At 51.4% G+C, this 19,174-nt stretch overlaps 1 protein-coding gene across 2 annotated transcripts in view; it reads left to right on the forward strand.

Annotated features, from left to right (window-relative positions):
• Positions 1-19,174, forward strand: part of LOC127482320 (protein CEPU-1) — a 353,430-nt gene that overhangs the window by 106,757 nt on the left and 227,499 nt on the right. The window contains exon 1 of one of the 2 annotated variants that reach the window (XM_051812522.1): positions 15,341-15,388. The exons of the other annotated variant lie outside the window; for it this stretch is intronic. The gene's annotated coding sequence lies outside the window, so the exon portion shown is untranslated. Of the gene's footprint in view, positions 1-15,340; positions 15,389-19,174 lie in introns of those variants that run through there. 2 annotated transcript variants of the gene reach the window in all.

Below are 19,174 nucleotides of genomic sequence, written 5' to 3' on the forward strand. Positions count from 1 at the left end.
AACCTTCCTCCCTTCCTCCTCCTCATCCCAGGACTGCTGAGCCGCGTGCAGGGCGGTGTGTCTGCACGTGGGCTGTTATTTTGGCTTCAGTGATAACAACAAAATGCTCGTTGCTTCCAAGACAACTCCTTTTCTCCCGGGAATTCAAGCAACCAATCCCGTTCCCTGTAAAAAAAAAAAAAAAAGTGACTGTTGAGCATTTTGCTGGAATCCAAGTAGGAATTTCTGGTCACCCTGCTGTTTGAGGGCTTGTAATAGTTTCTTGCTTGTGAAGTTTCTGGGAAATGATGGAGATATTTGCAAATCCCAAGGGTTTTTGTGGGTGTCTGAACACAGGAGGCCAGGGTTGGGAGCTGTTTGCTGCTCCCCTGGTTTTAAAAAGTTAGTGGGGATGAGGTTTTATTAGGCCCAAGAAGGTGGACAAATGCAGCTTCCCTTCCTCAGGTTCAATCAGATCTGGATTTTCAGCAAAAAAGCTGCTTTCTCCACCTGCCTCAGCTGCTCTAATGGAAGACATCACCTCTCCCCACAAACCTTGTGCTTCCTCCCCGTGGTGGTGGGAGGGCTGTTAAAATTACCGTGCGTGCAGCAGAGAAACGAGGAGTTATTGAAACGCAGCATCTCCAGAGCAGCCCGGCAAGAGAGGAGCAGGCAGGAGCCACAGCACTGATGCTCGGGAATCACGTGGCACAGGGAAAGCCAGTTTGCTGCCCAAGTGCCTCTGTTTCCCCATCAGCAGAACAATATCCTTCCCGGTGAGATCACTGCCCCCTGAGCAACCTGGGCTGGTGGGTGTCCCTGCCCATGGCAGGGGGCGGAACGAGATGAGCTTTAAGGTCCCTTCCAGCCCAAACCATCCCATGATCCCATGATTCTATATGCATATGGAAAATGCCACGGGAGGCACAGATTGCTGTTGTGTCAGTGACGCTGAAAACAGACACGATTTTAAACCAAGCTAACACTTGCTCGCTGTGAAACAGGCAGGAGCACGAGGGGCTGGGCTGGGATTTGTTTGCCTTTTCCAGCCTGGATAACTCTGCAGCTGAGGGACTGCTTCCTGCCGCTGGAGTGGCTCATTCCCTGGCTTTGCTGAGGCAGGAGGGTGCTGTGTTGAACCCACAGCTCTTTGAGACAGGGACCCTCTCTCCTCTCTCACTCAGCACCGCAATTAATACCCCCTAACGACGTGTCAGGGGCGCAGGGATGCGAGCGCGACCGCGGCGTTTCCCCGCGGATCCCGCCGGCTGGAATCCGATGAATAATCACGCCCGTCCTCCTCGCCCCACGCGGAAATAGCCCAATAAATAAATAAAATAAATGACATCTTTTCATTTCGTTAGATTTTGTTTTTTGTTTGGTTTTTTTTCCCCTCCCCTCCCTTTCCGTTTCTCATCAAAGCTCTCCCTCTGGTGAGCAATTTGCAGGCAGCGTGGCAGGAGCGGCTCCGAGGAGAGAGGATCTGCTGGAGTTGATGTGTTTTTTATCATCTCATTGTCCCATTTTCTGGGATGAAGGGGACTGGTATTGCCCTCCCCTTACTGGTTTCTGCTTGGCATCATCGGGCTGCTCGCCACATTCTCCTGGAGCTGGTTCTGCCTGGAAAACGGGAAGGGGGAAAGCCACGAGTGGTCAGGAGGGGGCTTGATTTTACTAATCTGGTGTTAAAATTAGGGCTGGGGAGTGGATATCAGTGCAGGTCTGGCTGTGAAAGGAGCCGAGGGCGGCTGTGTGTGTGCACAGTGGCAGTGCCATGGACATTCCACAGGGCTGTGGAATCAGGATTAATGGCTCCAGCATCCTTCAAGCAAACTGTATCTCAGAGCGCTTTGTGGAGTTAAATGACACAGGACGGTGGGTAATATATGGTGTAAAGCGCCGGGAAACAGCAGCACAAAGATATGGCAGGGGGAATAAATTAAAGCCTTCCGTCAGAAAGCCAATAATGGGGAAAGGGGAGTGGAGAGGTGGAAACAAGGGACAGGATATTTATTTGCAGCTGAGGTGTGAGAGCAGTGGAGAATCAATGACTAGAACACAGCACTTCATGTGTAGCACCAATTGTATACACAGCCCTGGCTGGATTTTGGGGGGCTGGGGGTGCCCCAATTCCTTCAGCCACTGTTGAAGGGGATGCACCCTGTGCCTGGCTCGTGGCACGGGCTCCTGTGCTGAGGTTTTTCCCATGGCAGGTGGATTTTTGTTCGGTTTGGGTTTTTTTCAGAGGTGCCAAGAGCTTCGAAATAGGTCTCCTTAAACTGCCTCAAGCTGGGTCCAGCTTTCCACCTCTCCAAGGTCAATCCTGCCTGGTCTCATCCAGCAGCTGCTATGAACCTCGTGGAGAAAACTGGATTTAGCCTCATTCCATCCCCAGACCTCCAGAAGGAAGGAAATCTCGTGCATCAAGCTGGGAATGGGATGTTAAACGGGAATTTTTACACCATAAGTGAGATAGCAGCATAGTTGCATTGACTCCTCGGAGCCTGATCCACTTGGGAAGGCAAGGAATGAGCCCTCCAGCCCCTGCAAGGATGTTGTCAGTCTTCATTTACGATTTATCCAAGGTCATACAGAGGAGTGGGGCGATGCAGCATCTTTCCCGAGCCTGTTTTTATCGAGGAGGGACGAGAGGTAGAGGAAGGGGGGTGAGGTGAGGGGAAGAAGATCCCTCGTGCGCCTTGTTTGACAAGTTTGCAAAGCAGGGAGGGGGTTTTCAGGCGTCCTCACGTCCCTGGCTGTGCCAGGGAATGTGTCTCGTGCTCCCTGGCTCCCCTCACCCCCTCTGATAAGGTAATGAGATGCGAGTCTTTGGTGTGTTTGACAAGCTGGTGTCCTACGGAGCGGGAGCTGGGAGTGCTCAGAGGCTGGGAGAGGAGATTAATTAATGCTAAAAGACACAGTTTGATGTGGCAATGAAATTTCGATTATAATAATCTCTAATTATCTTGTAGCACAAGTGCCTCGGCTCTCCCAGGTGTCTTCCCCAGTTTGAAATTGTTATTTGTCAGCATCAAAGGGAGAGGGGAGCTGGTGCAGGGTGTGCACGTGTGGTCCCTTGGGACAGGGAGCCCAACTTCTGCCAGGGATATCCCTCAGTGGGAATATCTGTCTGCTTCCATGGATCCCATCAGTGCCTGCTGTCCCGAATCAGGGCAAAACAGGGAATTTTTGGGGTCTTCAGTGCACTTTCCATAGGGTGTAAGAGCACAGGGAGGCAATCTGAGGTCTGTGCAGATGTTTTGTGGCACTTCCACTTTTTACTTTCCAAAGTGTGTCAATCAACCACCTGGTCCCTCATGCCCTTTTTTTTTTTTTTCTTCCCCTGATAGTTTTTACTCAAAAACTATCAGCTCATTCCCAGGGAGAACTTTGGTCTTGAAAAAATGACACTTCGCCCAGGAAAGTCATTTCCTTCAGCTGCTTTATTGCCTCCCCTCCGGGCTGAGCGAGCTTTAAAATCATCCTCCTTCTCTCCCATCAGCCTGAGCCCTTCTGTTCCCAATGTCTTCAGCTGTGACCTGTCCCTTCCCAGAGGGATCCCATGGCCTTTGGAGAGGTCCCTGTGAGTGGGGCTGGACGGTCTCGCTCCGTGCACTGAATAGCAGATGGACACACTGGCATCTCTGGGAGCAGGAATAATTGGCTGCTCTGCTCCTGAGGGTTGTAGAGGGGGTCTGTGCTGCTCTGAATCATATTTATCTACTTAAAACAGTCTCAGGAGATGAAACACGTTGGGTTTGAAGTCGCTGCCCCCGGGGCGTGCTCACCATACAGAGGCCCCGTTTCTCTGGTGCTTCTTGGGGCTGCAGGCAGGAGACATCCTTTAACCACCCCCAACCTCCCCCAGCCCTGCAAATCCTTCCCTGGAGCTGCTGGGAGCCTTCCTTCCTTCCCAGGAGCTGCAGCAGGAGAGGGGAAGATGGGGGTGCATCACTGAGCCCGGGGTGGGAAGGGGTCCAGTGTGTTCCTGTTGTCTCTGTCATCGCTGTAAGATGCAAAAGGGTGGGGAAAAAACACCTTTTCCAAAGCCTTTCCTATTCTTTCACCCTTGTGGTTGATGGAAAACCTCCCTTCAGCCCCTCACTACCCTCCCATGCAGCTCCAACCCCCTCCAAGCTGCAAACAGCATCCTTCATCCCACCCTTACCCTTCAACACCTCTGGAGAGGGAGGAAAAGCGACACAAACCACAAAAAAAAAATCATCCCCAGGTGGGTTGTTTGGAGTCACAGATCTGTTTGCAAATGAGCTTGGGGGCTCGCTGGGTAAAAAAAGGGCATGCTTGGTGAATCCCATTTCACTTCCCCAGTGAGCTGAAAAACTCCTGGATAATGGGTTATGAGTTGTAGATCTGTTTGATTGCATTGTTGCAAAGTGGGAATTGTTTTGCAACATAGATTCTTAATCACTGAGGCATCTGTGATTGAATGCGTCGAAAATTGGTTGAAATTGGAAGTTAACTATACTGCAGACAGCTTATTCTTGTGTATAATTGAAAATAAATTCTAATACTCTTCTTCAAAAGGGCTGCTGGGAGGAAATTTCCAGCCTTGTCCTCTCCTCAGCCCCCTCCTCTGAATCCACAAACCCTCTCCTCTCTCCTCTGAGCCTTTTCCTCTCCAGCCTGGAGAGGTGGGGAAGAAAAGCCAATCTCTGCATGTCACTCTCTGCATCACCAGCTGTAAAATAGACAACTTGCAAATAGTTCCTGGGGATGGGAAGGGTGGAAGGAATTAGAGGACCAAGGCACTGGGATGAGGGGCTTGTTTTCCAAATAGTTCTGTTCTTCCCTGGACTGTTCACAGTGTTCACAGAATCCCAAAATGGTTTGGGTTGGAAGGGACCTTAAAGCTCATCTCGTTCCACCCCCTGCCATGGGCAAGGACACTTTCCACTAGCCCAGGTTGCTCCAAACCTTTCCTAACCTGGTCTTGGACACTTCCAGGGATGTGGCAGCCACAGCTTCTCTGGCAACCAGACAGCACTTCCCTCCTGGGAGGGTTTAGTGACAGAGGGGAAGTCACCTGCAGCTCCTCATTGCTCTCTCTTAATTCAGCATCCAGGGGATGCCCTGTGGAATTGAAAATTAACCAAATTAAGCCTGATGCAGGGGAATTTTATATCCATAATAAAATTTTAGTGGGGATGCAACCGCCCCACGAGACCTCCTGCTCCAAGTCATTACAGAGGCTGAGAGTTTAGCAAACCTCAGGAAAAATGAACTGTTCCAGGGAATCACGTCATCTGGCACAGTCTGATGTGGGGTAGAAACCTTTGGCAAGGTGGTTCCTGCAGCTCCCAAGGGATAGCAACGGGTAATCCAGGTCTCAGTGCACCACAGGGTCTTTAGGGAGGAGACCAGACCTCTCCTACCCCACTTCCAGGTGGCTCCTCCATCCTCATCCCACCAGAGCACACCCTTAGGACTGCAGTACAACCCCCTGCCTCGCCCTGTCCCCCCCAGCCACTCCCACGGCTCCTCAGCTCCGGGGATTTGTGGGTTAGGGGTGGAGATGCACACAAAAGGTCCTGCCTCGCCGCCTTATGAAGCCCAGAGGTGAAAATCAAATGGTTCCCTGTGTCTTCCAAGCTTTTGGGAGTCTGCTGGGGGTTATTCTTCGTGGGATGAGAGGTCAGTTTTGCTTGACAAAGGGAAGGGACTTTGGTGGGTTTTTTTTCCTCGCACTGATCTCGAGCTATTTTTATTCCCTTTTCTCCCCTCGTGATGGGCCAAGGCATCAACAGGGGGCTCTCATGGCCTCCTTTTGCAGAGGGCTTTGGGTTATTGTTAAGTCCTCATCGTGCTGAAGGTGCTTTGAATTTGATTCCACACCTGGACCCGCTCACAATCCAAGCCTGGACCACCAGAGACGAGAGGGCAGGGCAGTACCCCAGGATGGGGAACAAAGAAATGAAAAGCTTCCTTTGTGTGTGTGTATTGACTCACCTTTGGTTGCTTGGGAAAAGCAGGTTGGAGCTTTCTGTGCTTCCCAGAAAACTTTGGGCAATGCTGATGCCTTTTGGAATAGTACCATGACTTTTACAGGGGATAACTGCTGTTTAAAGCTGGATTAACTATGGAGTTTTCATTATTACTTAAAATTATTATCCAAATTTGGCATTTGGCATCTTTTAGGACAGCAAGGAAATGAGGCAAGCAACGACCCAAACTCAACCTGAGCTTAACTTGTATTAGAAAAGTTGCACAGAATCAAGTAAATTGATTTTAAATCAATTTATTTAAAATGGTGCAAACTCCTAATACAGACAGAACTAGTTTAACCTTTGCTTAAATTGATTTTGCTTGCAACAGTAAATTACCAAGTGAGACTGAAGTGATTTAATGGAGGGTTAAGCCTGTTTAAGTGTGTCCATTTTCAGGGGTTTCATTGGTTTGGAGAGTGAGGGTGGCCCAGTCACTGGGAGACCTCAGGAAACCTGATTTTCCTTTCTTTCTCTGCCACAGATGTTGTCAAATTCTCCTCTCTGGGGCTCAGTTTCCTGCGTGGGATGGGGGATTATAACTTTTTTCCTGTTTTTTTGTGGTGAGAAGCACCTTGGGGAGGGGTGTCTGTCTTGAAAAAAATAGCTGCTACTTCACTAACTCAATGGTAAAGTAGCTGCTAACAGTTTTAATTTAATTAGTAAAGCTAAACCAGGGCCACCTTTTGAGTTGCAGGATGGAAAAACAGACATTGTTAAGGGTCTAAGCCCCAACCCTGCACTGCCAGTGTCCGCCTTCCATCCATCAGCCTCTGGATTTGAGGATGCCTTGGGGCATCTCCTCCAGGATGGAGAGGGCTGCACACTCCTCAGTCCCACGTCACTTTGGTTGTGACATTTGCTTTTTAGGGCTTGTTTGAAGAGGTGGAGGGAGCTGCTGGGGATGCCTCAGCTTAGAACAGCTCCCCCAAAGCTCCCCAAGGCTGAGTTTAAGCTTGAGGTGGTGTTTCTGTAATGCCAGAGCAGCTCAAACCTGGATCTTTGGACCTGGAGCAGCCTCAGACCACTTGCACAACTGTTTTCCAGTGGATAGTAAATCCGTGTGGCTTGTCTGGGAGTGATGTGATTTGAATTAATCAAAATGCTCAACTGCAGGAGGAGAAAAAATATCAGGTCCAGATTGACGGAAGCAATGGAGTGGTGATAACTGTGTTATAATCCAGTGGCTGAGGACTTCGAGCAGCCACCTGGGAGTCAATCCTCCTTTTTTTTTGTCGTTTTTCTGGGGAATTTGAACCCTCAGCTCACTGGGAAGTGCTGAAGGATGTTGGCAAATGGGACATGCTGGGCTGGCCTCCTGCTCGGAGCTCTCTGCTTTGTGTACCAATAGGTATTTATTAATTAGGAATCCGAGTGGCTCCCTCGTTCAGGGGTTAGGAGGCTCGCTAGGGAAGCTCTGGTCCCTATTCTCATTAAGGTTTAATTATACAAAGTAAAATATCATCAACAGGAGGGAGCAAGGCCCCCTGAATGCTGGATGAGGGGGTGGCTGGCAATGTGCCAGCACGCGGGAGACGGACGTGGCTTCGGGTCCCTGTGGATGGGGGAAGATGAATGGCTCCCATCTGGAGTGGAGGGGCTTGGGGCCTTTTCCCTTCTCCCCAGCTGTGGTGCCAGTTTGGGGTGCCCACCCTGCAGTGGTGGTGGGTGTAGGACAGAGTTACAGCCACTGGGGTCAGTCACCGACCAAGTATCGCTGTGGGATGATTGGCAAACGATCCCAGGCTGCTGTTAACTCAAATATCCATCTGTGTGCATCCCAGGAGCCCATAAATTCAAGGGATAATTAGCAGCTGCCACACAGAAAGCAGCGGGGCACTAACCATTTTCACTCGAGGTTTGGAGCATCCTCTGCCCAGGCAGGGCAGGGCTGGGGAGGGAGGGTGGGTCTGTTCCTCCCCCTTGGAGCACATCTGTCATCCCAGAGGATGGGAGGACTCAGGGAATGGCGTGTACATGGATGGATTCATGCTGAATTGGAGAAATGGTGCTTGGGGAGTGAAAGCACCTCGCTGAGGAGCCACCCCGAGCTCTTGCTGCCTGCAACCTTTGCCTGTGCTTCATCTCCGGGTCTTTTAGCACCACGGGCACCTTGATCCTGGTTTTACAATGTGGAAACTGAGTCAAGGTGTTAAACAGCGGTTTTACTGCCAAGATAAGGACAAGTTTCCTGATTTTCCTGCCGCTCAGGTCACCAGGGGGCAGGTTTCATTCCCAGGGTGGCTGTGGCCAGGGCGGAGGCAGCTGGACGTGGGGAGCAGGGAGGAGCCAGGCGTTAATGAGTTCACGTTTTGGAAGTGCTCCCGACTCTTCAGGTGAAAGTTGCTCTCCAGGAGAAGTGCAAAGAGTGCTGATTTGCATTCTTATTGCAGGCAATATCCATAGGGAGAGAATGTCAGAACAGCTGTTATGTCAAATTACCTTCCTCCAGTAACAGGGGATTTTATCTGTCATCTCGTGGAGGGCAGAGGCACTTGCACCCCTTGGGGGAAGCCTTGCTCTGCATATTTTTTGCATCTTGTGCTTTGTGGAATGATTTAGTGGAGCCCAGCATGGAGCAGGGTGAGGGATGGAGAAAAGATGGAGCAGAGAAAAGAGGACAGGGCAAGAGCTGGGATCAGCTCAGGTGCTCCTTTTTCCCACCACTTCCCCAGGATGATGCCCAGCTCCTTCCCCCTCCTGGCCTGTGGCAGCATCTCGGTGTGTCCTGCGTCGTGAAGCTTTTATTGCAGCCTTTCCATATAATCACTTCTTAATTAACTGAAGAGATGGCTTTATTTCTTGGAGCTCATTTCCAAAGGCTTCGTTTTATTTCTGTGCAGAATTAATATTTTACGTTTTCCTGCTCGGAAGAGGCGCCTGCATCCCCCCGACGGGGGGGGGGGGAGAGGAGGAAGCTGAGCCAGCACAGCTCCTCGCACCGAAAGGTTTCTGCTGCCGTCTGTGTTTTCCCAAGCAGCCATCAAGTTCTAGTGATCATTTGCAGGGAGGAAAAAATAAAAACAAAAGCAAGTGTGGATGGGGATCGTTAAAAGGCTCCATCTGGATGGTGCTAAGGAGGGGCGATGGCAGCAGGACTTGGCCCTGCCCGGCCTCAGCTGTCCCCATCGCAGCCAGGGGACACACAGTGGGAATAGTTTTGTATTTAAGCAGAATTTGGGGGCTTACAAGAGCCCCCCCAATGTCCTTTGTACCTCTTGGCTGTGCAGTGAAGCCCTGCAGCAGGGGGATGCTGGGCATGGGGTCGGTCCATCCGGACTCTGCATGTGGAGGGCTGGATTTGGGCAGGGATTGTCCTTTGGTTTCGTGCTCCTACGGGCTGTGATCCAGGGCAGGGCTGCTGGTGCTCTCTCTCCCCTTCTTATCCAGCCAGGAGACCCCCAGGCAGCCCTGCCCTCCCACAAAACCGGTTCAGGCTCAGCTCAGGCTGGTTTTGTGCCTGGGGATCCCATCCTCAAGCTCCAAGCCGACAGTGGATTCCATTCCATTCCATTCCCATCGTGCCTCAGTTTCCCCTTCCACAAAGTCGTGCTGGTGCCTTTTCTTGAGGTGCTTTGAAACCTGTTGATGTCCTTGGGAGAGCAAGGTGCCTGTGCTGCTGCCCACGTGGGTGGCTCCAGCCTGGCCATGCCTTTTGCTCAGGGCAGCTCAGAGCAGGGCCAGGCCCAGCCGTGTCCGACAGGATGTGCCCCTTCCCCGGCCGCTAATCCCGAGTGTGCAGCCCAGCCCTAAGCTGCTCAGGGGCTTTAGGCTTCTAAATAAGCTTCACATGGGACAGGGCACTCCAGGGAGAGGGCCACGAGCAGAACTGGGTGTCCCCAGCCAGGTGAGCCAGGGAGCCCCAAAATAACCACAGCCTGGGTCAGATGGGCTGGATGTCCCCAGCCTCTTTTTAAGCACTTTGGGATTAAATCTCATCCCCCAAATGCCAGCCTGGAAGTTGTGAGTCACTCCTGCAAGGGTCAGGACATCCAGACTCTGCTCCTCATCCCCTGACAGGCATCCCTGCTGGTGGTACCCCCGGGGTGTGACTGTACCCTGCACCCCTGGGTGACACAGGGTTAAATGTTCTGTGTTATTAATTGTAACGGCTGGATCCCACTGACGAGCTTTGATCCATAATTCCTTTGCTGTGCTATCATTCCCATGCTCCAAACAGAAAGAGTCTGGAGCGAGTTAAGCTCTGGAAGTGAGGCAGAGGGACGCTGGGAGAGATATTAAATCTCTGTAGCCTTTCAGAGGCTCCATAATTCATAATCCTGAAACGCACAGGCTGATAATTGCCCTAATCACTGGAGAAACATGGCCAAAATGTACTGAAATAAGCCATAAAACTCATTACAAGATAACAAGATTCTATCTATTCTCGGAGGTCGCGTTAAAGCTCGGCAGGTCAGGGAGTTAATCACCTCCTCCAGCAGAAGCGATGCCGATAAGCGGCGGCACAAAGCCCGTCTCTGCCCCGATCCTGGGATATCCCCCCTGCCTCCCAGAGGGATGGAAAAGGGATGGGGTGCAAAGGGGTTGGGGAAGATGGTGTGTGCTCACTGGTGTTCAGCTCAGCTGGGAAGAACTTTCCTTGGGGAGAGAAGAGACAGGGCTGGGGAGGATGAGTTTTCCCTTCTCTTGGGAGAGGTGATGCTTCCCCCACTGTCTGGCATAGCCCAGCCCTCCTGTCTCCTAAATCCTAGAATCCTGGAATCCTACAATCCCAGAATGGTTTGGGTTGGAAAGGACCTTAAAGACCATTTAGTTCCACCTCCCTGCCATGGGCAGGGACACCTTCCACCAGCCCAGGTTGCTCCAAGCCCCGTCCAACCTGGCCTTGGACACTTCCAGGGCTGGAATGACCCACCTTGTATTTTCTGCTGCTTTGAACCATCAACCCAGCCTTGGTAAAACACACTTTCAGGGAGGGATTCCTCTACAAAATCTTTTGCAGGGTGTGATGCTGCATGCCCTGCTTTTCAGGGATTGGTGATTCAGATGCTTTCTTCCCTTCCATCCCTCCTGCTGCGTGTTCACTTTGCTCAATCCCAGCTCTGAGCTGTGCCTTATCTTGGCGGGGGGGGGAGAGCTTTAAATGATCACTGCTTGGGGTCACCCCTTTTGGGCCCTGTTTTGGACATTCTGGAAATGTCCCTGTTAGGGATCTGTGTGACAGGAGCCCTCAGAGGGGCAGTGGAAGTGGCTGCAGGTGCTGCCCTATCACGGAGTAGCCACGTTCTGGCCCCTCCGGCTGCTGCCTCCCCGCTGGATTTGTGGTGATGGATCCTGGGCACGCAGCTAATCCATAATCCTTGCTAAACGCTGCTGATGAGTCAGTGCTCATTTAACATGAAATAGCCCTCCTGTGAAATCCATCTCCTTGGATTTAGCACAGCTACTTGTTGACTAAATATTAATTGGTTATTAAAAGTGTCGGTGAGGGGGAAGAAATTCTAAGTTTCCCCAGGGCTGTGGGTGGTTCTGTCTCCCGTGGACGTGCCTTTTCCTGGTCCCTGTACACAGGGATCCTCCCTCCCCTGGTGCCTGAGCCCTCCTTGCCCAAATTTGTTATCCTCCTTTTATTCACCACCCTGGGCCTTCAAGAAACTACAGAGAAAGGAACCAAGGTCCCTGTACTGATAGTTGCTACACCTCGGCACATCCCTCCTTCTCTGAGTTAATCCTCCTTCCCTTTTCCCTCTTTTTCTTATGGATTTTTTTTAAAATGATTAGTTTTTCCCTCTATCCTGCCTCTGGGGGTTAAAATGCAACAAGAGGCAGCAAGGACAAGGGTTGAGATGTGATACTGGGGAGCAAGAGGGGCTGGGAGGAGGGAGAGGGGTTTGGGGATAGTCAAGTGTCCTCTGGTGTCTTCCAAATCCCACCAAATCCTGCTGTGGATGCTGGAGGGAAACTGTGAGGAACTGGGAGAGCTGTGCCTTCCCCTCCATCCCTCTGGAATTGCAGGACCTGTGGAGATTGCCAAGCCTAGAAGGGGACAAGAACCAGAACATCTCCTGTCCTGATGGAACGGGGTGTGTCAAAGGGGACCCTAGACCCTGGATTTATTTACAGATGTTGGAGAAGATCAGCAGTAATACTCCCTAAGGGATGCAGCATCCCTCTGTGTTGCTGCTTGGGAAGGATCCATTCACTTTGCTGTGGCTGGAATGGGGTGTTTTAGGCAAAGAACTGGAAGAAATGTGTATATTTGTTTGTCCAGGGGAGGGTGACCAGTGGCTCTGCCCTTGGTGCTGCTCTGAGCAGACCCTCCACAGCATCCCAGGGTCATTTGCAGTGATTTTGTCGTGGACAAGCTGCAGGGCAGGATTTTAACCGGGAAAATCATGTCAGATGGAAAAACACATCAGTTTTTTTCGGTACAAAATGGATAAAAGGAATGCTTTTTGTGTGCCTGCCGTGGACCTGTGTCCTGCTGGGTGACAGGAGCAACAGTTTAAAGCTGTCATGGCTTTTCTGTCCCTGAATCCTCCCTCCTGTTCCAGGAGGGATGGCAGGGAGCCCCATGGGTCCTGCAAATGGAGATCCCCACAGGTGCAGAACGTGTTGTGTTGCCCAGTGTGAAAAATCAATAAATATGCTGGCTGCAAAAAAAAAAAAAAAGCAACAGAAAACCACAAAAAAACCCAACCCAAAACCCACAATAAAGATGAAAACTTGCTACAAAGCAGGGAGAAGGGAGAGCAAGAGCTCCTCTCAAAGGAATAGTTGTTGGAGAGGGAGATCTTAGGAAGCTGATAATAAAGCAAAGCACTTTGCTGGGGAGGTGGAACAGGATCAGAGTGGGGATGCTGCGGGCACCCGGTGGGAGGACACATTCCTGCTGAAAAGGTTTTTACCCTCATCCTGTTTCTTTTTCCAGAGGGTTTTTCCTCACAGTCCCATTCCAGCTTTGCAGTGGGTCAGTGGAAAGGGGCTGTGGTCCCTCCCCTCGTTGCTGGAGCATCCCAGTGCCTGGCCTGGGGGATGCTGGGCACCTTCCCGGCGTCGGTGGGACTCTGTCCCCATCTAGCGATGGCTGTGCCGTACCTGGCAGTGCGGCAGCTTCCCGGATTTTGCTTGGCTGTGATGGGAAGGAGCTGAACTTGACCCCTGCCTTGACCTCCCTGCACCAAACCCTCACCAGGCAGTGGGAGAGAGGAGAGGGAACCTCCCCCCAGCCAGTGCTGCTCCTAAAGCTCCAAGTGAGGAGAGCCCAGGAGCTGAAGGGGAATAGGAGCAGCCAGGCTGCCACCACTGCTGATTTTAGGATGGACAAAAAAAACAGGAATTCATTCCAGTGGGGTTCATTTGCCAGCTCTGGGCTGGGGTTGGAGAGCACTGGGGTTGTGGAGCATGTTCTGAGCGAGGATCAACCTCAGGTCCTTGCAGGCCAGAAAAAGGGGTTTGTCTCCTGTCCCCATAAAGGAGGGGAGTAGGGCCAGCAGGAGGGGTTGGGATGTTTGTGGATCCATCAAGGGGAGGAGGAGGAGGGGGGTGAGGATGGAGCACTGGCAGCCAGCTGTGACATTGCAGGCGCAGGGATGGAGGTGATGGAACGTTCGGAGCCTCCCGGCGGGAACAGGGAATGTTGGGCCGTCTCAGTCTGGTGCTCTGCAATAAAACCCCGGCGCCCATCACAAGGGCAATGGGTTGGGGCAGTCTGAAGCAGGAGGATTTCTGTGCTGTGCTTCTCTCTGTACCAGCCATGAACCTGCAAATCTCCCACAGTCCTGCAGTTCCAGAGGGATGGAGGGGAAGGCACAGCTCTCCCGGTTCCTCACAGCTTCCCTCCAGCAGCCGCAGTCACAGCAGGATTTGGTGGGATTTGGAAAACACCAGAGGACATCTGGCTATCCCCAAACCCCTCTCCCTCCTCCCAGCCCCTCTTGCTCCCCAGTATCCCGTGTATCAACCCTCGTGTATCAACCCTTGTCCTTGTTGCCTCTTATTGAGAGCAGGAGAGAGGGAAAAACTAATCATTTTTAAAAAAATCCATAAGAAGAAGAAGGGAAAAGGAAGGAGGATTAACTCAGGGAAGGAGGGATGGAGTGTTGCAGAGACCAGGACACAGCAGGACGTGCTCTCCTCCCTCCAGAACATCCGTGCTGCTGCATTCAGGCTGTCCCTGTCACCACTGCCACATCCCAGCATATGGGAGAGGCATATGGATGGATGCAGGGGTCCTGCAGCTGTTCCACCCGCTCCCTGGGGGATTTAACACGGTGCTCAGCCTGAATGAACAACCCCCACCTCTTAAATACACCCTCAGCTTTCCCCTTCAGGCAGCACAGGGGGCTGCAGAGGCTTTGCAGGGGGATCAGGAGGGGTGAGACCAAATTTCTCCCCTTCCCATTTGGAGCAGGTGAGGCTGTACTTCCTCACAGGTTTGGGGTGTTCAGTACAGAGCTCGTGTGTGTGCTGTAAAGGTGGGCAGGTGGATGGATGGGGGTAATAAAACTGCTTTTTGATAACAAATATCTCTTCTTGGCACTCAGCTTTCCTCAGGGGTAGGGCCTGTTAGGCTGCAGGCAGCACTGGAAAAGGTGGGGTTGGGAGAATTTGGCTTCAATCATTCAGGAAGGGGCTGTAAAAAGCCCTTCTTTGAGTCTTGAGCTGCAGGAGGAGCAGGAAAACTTCCAGGGCTGCCCTTGTGCTTGGATTCCCCATCCCTTAAATGGGATGTGCAAAGATGAGGCCACCAAAGTGCTCAGTTCAGGAACATTTGAGATGAATTCCTCCCTGGCACAGGTTGTCCAGAGAAGCTGTGGCTGCCCCAGCCCTGGGAGAGTTCCAGGCCAGGTTGGACGGGGCTTGGAGCAACCTGGGCTAGTGGAAGGTGTCCCTGCCCATGGCAGGGGGTGGAACAAGGTGGACTTTTAGGTCCCTCCCAACCTAAACCATTCTGGGATTCTCTGGTTTCACCTCCTTTATCTGATATTTTGCTTTTTTCCAGCTCTTCCCTTCGCCCCCTCCGAGGGGGAGCAGCCCTGTGCACACGTGTGGCATCACCTCAGCAGGGAGCAAAAAAAAAAAAAAAGCCATATCAGAGGGAAAACTGGACCCAAGGAAACCTTTGAAAGTAGAGAGTCCTTTAAAAGAGTTGGGGAAAAAAGAGGAAGGGAAGTGGGAGGAAAATATCTTTCAATTTTTGCCATTTCAAAGCTCTAAGCTGACCTGATTTCAAAGAATACGAGTGTAATACTTTCCCTCTTTCTTCTCTCTTTTTTTTTCCCCCTAATAGGGAAGTGACATTTTATTCTACTTATCCTTAAGGCAAAGTTGGATTATTTTTTTTGTTTGAAGTGGTGTGGGGGGGGGATAAGACGTGCAGGGAAGGAGCCACACAGGCACAGCAGCCGGTGGCACCGGGAGAGAGGGATCCCAAAACCATCCAGGTACGTGACTCCAGCACTCCAGGGAAGGGGGGCCCAGCCATGAACCTGCCCCTGGGGGACACCAAGCCATCCCAAAATCCTCCCTTGTGTCCAGTTTTGAGGAAAATCCTAGGGAAAATCTTCCAGAGGGGCCTTCCCCCCCGCCATTGGGAGATGCTGGGGGGCAGGAGAAGCACGTGCCAGGGGGGCAGGATGGTGGGCATGGGATTTGCTCCTTGGTTTTGGGTGCTGCCATGTGTTGGACGTGCTAAGGATCAAGGGTATGGATGTGGAGGCTCGCTGGCATTTTTGCAGCCTTGTATTAACGATGTTGGGTGATGTTTTGGTGCTTTGGAGCAGGGGAAAAGCAGGATGGATCTGGAAATACACCCAGATAGCACATGGAAATGCTGCCTTAGCTCCTGGAATATGTATTGCAATGGCACTGGACATCTCCTTGTGCATTCCTCTCACCCCTAAAAGCTCCCAGTTATGGCACCCACCTTACTCTTGTATTTCTGGGCTGTTGCATGTGGGAAGCACATTGTGAATCTCTGGGATAATTTATTGGGAGCTCGTTTTGCTGATGGTCTGCGGCAGGAATGAGGTAATTTCTTGGGGGCCTTTCCAGGCTGATCTTCCCTGAGTGTGCTGACTCCTCCTGAAAATTTGGCCTGGCAAGACAAACCTGAATTACAACAGCAAGTGCCCTGGGCACCATCCAGGGGAAGAATTATTGTTCCCTGCCCCGTTTTGCTCTGCAGTTGGATGTCTTCAGGAACAGGAGCAGGACACGGCATTGCTGGGCGGGAATGCGGCTGCAGGGCTGAGCTGGGGAGCCTGGAAGGGACAAAAATGCCTGCAAACAAGAGCAGGAATCCCTTCCTAAGCAAACAGCAGCACATCCTTCCTCCCAGCATCCCTGTGGAGGGGTGTGGAGCAGGGTGTTGTAACCCCTGTTGTCAGCTTGCTCTTTATTTCTCACTTTCAGTTCTGCTCCTCATAATCCTCCTTGACCACTGGGTCACAATCCCACCCTCCCTGCTCCACTGAGCTGATGCTCCAAGGGTTATCCCAAAGCCTGGCTCTGGCTGAGCTGGGGAAACACGTGGAAATCTACATTTTTTTTGACTCAAATGGAAGGCAGAGCTAGGAAAAGAGGCTGGAAGAGAATAAATATGGGCCATGGAGATCACAGGCCTATACAGAGTTGTTTTGTCCATGAAACCCTACCCCAGGTTTGCATGGGTATGCAGCTCCCTGGGACTCTCTGAGACCGCTGTTGTTCACTGTGGGGAAAGTGTTTTTTAAGCCATATCCCTGTTTTTCATCTGCTTAGTACCAAAAAGGAAATGTCAAACCCTTTTCCAAGTGTGTTTTGCTGCTCCATTGTGGGGCTCTCAGGAGGAGCAGGGATGGAGACACAGGGAAGAGACAAGGAGCTGAAGCACCTTCCTGCAAGCACTTAATTAGCTGAATTAAAAACATAAATTGAACAGTTTTGGGGGGAGCTGGGAGGAAAAGAAAGGTTTGATAAAAGTCAATGTTTTGATTTCCGTGCTGAACTTCGGTGTTCTTTTTCCTCCTGCGCGGATTTGCAGAATAAAAGGGAAAATAGAAAGTGAACGACTTACAACCCACTTTGCTCCGAGAAGATAATTTTCCCTTCGCTTTGATGTTTTGTTTGGGGGCGAGGGAGGGAGTCAGCGCGTAGGCTCGAGGTTTGTTTTATCTGGTGATGCTCGAGATCCCATCCCCGCGCTCCCGGCGGGTCCCGAACCCCGCCGGCGGCAGCGGGGACCCGGGATAGATGGGAAAAGCAGAGCGGAACACCCCCGAGGGGAGCCGAGCTGAGAGGCAACACGCAAAGTGTGTTTGAGGCAAATATTTGGACAATCTCAAGGCTTTGTTTAAACGAAACGTCGGCTGTTAATAGCCGACCCCGCAGGGAAAAGCGGATCCTCCTGCCGAGCGCAGATTAGAGCATCGCTGATGGGGGGACCGCAAAGTCAAAGCAGTCCCGAGCTCTGGAGTTTTTCCTCCCGTCCTGCTTGGAAGAGCAACAAATTGAGCAGTTCCTTCCCCAAAAGGATGAGCTTGTGCCTCCCCTCGACGCGGTTGGGCGTCGGGAATGGGAGAGGTGCCCCGTGGTGCTGGGGCAAGGCTGGGTTTGGGGCTGGGTTTGGGGCGGTGCTGGATGGAGACTTCCGTGGGTGATTTAATAAAAAATGCGGGAATATATGGGCTGGGAGATTAACGTCGAGGCTGTTCCCTCACCCCTCCAGCCCCTCTGTCAGACTTCACAGGAATTAGGAATCAGCACTACATAGATTGTAATAATTTTTCCTTTGATCTTGCTTGTCCTCATCCCTCTCCCATTCACACCCCCGTTTTTGATCTCTCCTGTAAAGTGTTTACACCCCTCAATTATTGTAATTACCTATAGGAAAACCAGGAACATGCTGCCAAACCTGTGTAAATCCAAGGGCTTTTAACCCTTTCTGTGCTGAGCAGCCCTGGCAGTGGATGCCTTGGAGCCTGTTCCCGTCCTGGTGCCCTGCTGGGTCCTGGCTTTGCTGCATTAAATGTGTTAAATGCTGCAGGTGTTGCTCAAATCGTTCAGGTTTTAGCTCACATGGGAGGGGATAAAATAGCTTTTGCTCCTTCTTCTCCTCTAATTCCCCCTGTCTGTCCCTGTACCTCCCCCTTGTACTGAGGAAGCATGACCTGGAAGTGGTTCTTCCTCAGCCCCAGCTGGTGACTGTTATCCTTTCTCATTTGGGATCTCTTTCCCCTCTCCTTGGCTTATTTATTTATTTCTTTGCTGCTCGTGACCAGATCCCTTGGACACTGGAACAGGCTCTCCAGGGAAGTGGTCACAGCCCCAAGGCTGCTGGAGATCAAGGAGCATTTAACCAACACTCCCCTTGTGGATCCTTCCCAACCCAGGATATTCTTTAATTCTATGATTCTTTTGGCTTTTTGGGGAGATGCTGAGCTGGAAGTGCCACTGGGAGCAAGGCAGTGAGAGATAACAGAAGCAGAAATGGATAATCATGAAATATGGAGCTGTAATTCCATCACACCGAGGTGGGGAATTCCCAAAGGGAAGGGTGTTACAGGGATTGCTGCAAAGGGGGTGGGTTCAGCAGGACCTGGTGGGGGTTTGCTTTGCTTCAGCTCCACCCAAGTCGGGGGGAGCTCGTTTCCTGCATCCCTTGAGTGCGGCCGATGGGAGAAATTCAACTGCAATCCAACATTTCCCAGGCCTTGGGAAAGCTTTAAGGCTCAAGCCCTGGCAGTTGAGCCATCCCTGCAGGGAAGTGCTGGACTCAGGAATGCTGTCTCTCCCTGAATCAGCTGGAAAACAAGGGGGGGAAGCACCGAGCACCACAACAGGTCATATTTCCTCCCTCTCCTTTTAATCCCTGATTTTGGACAAACACCGACCCAGAAAGGGAGAGAAGAGGAATTAAATTAACGAACACAATTTCTCCCTGTCATTGCACTCTGACTAATGAGTCTATTTCTGGGTAATAAGAAGGAGCAGGAAGTGACAAGGCACTGTAATGAATTAGTGGCCCAGAACCTCGTTAGTCAGAATAATCTTTCCATGAAAGATAAACGATGCAAACATTAATTATGAAGCCGCTGCGGAAATGCATTTTGTTATTTGGCATCCCAAGACATCCCTCCAAGTTATTACTGAAGTGAGGTGCTTTAGGAAACAAAATAAAAGGGATTAGGGAAAGAAATGGGGATAATATGTCGGGCTCCAAGCAGGATCACCTCTGTGAGGTGCCGCAG

This window comes from Manacus candei, unplaced genomic scaffold (assembly GCF_025592945.1).
Source record: "Manacus candei isolate 608988 ecotype Guabito, Panama unplaced genomic scaffold, ASM2559294v1 h1tg000086l, whole genome shotgun sequence".
In the NCBI taxonomy this organism is placed as follows: domain Eukaryota; kingdom Metazoa; phylum Chordata; class Aves; order Passeriformes; family Pipridae; genus Manacus; species Manacus candei.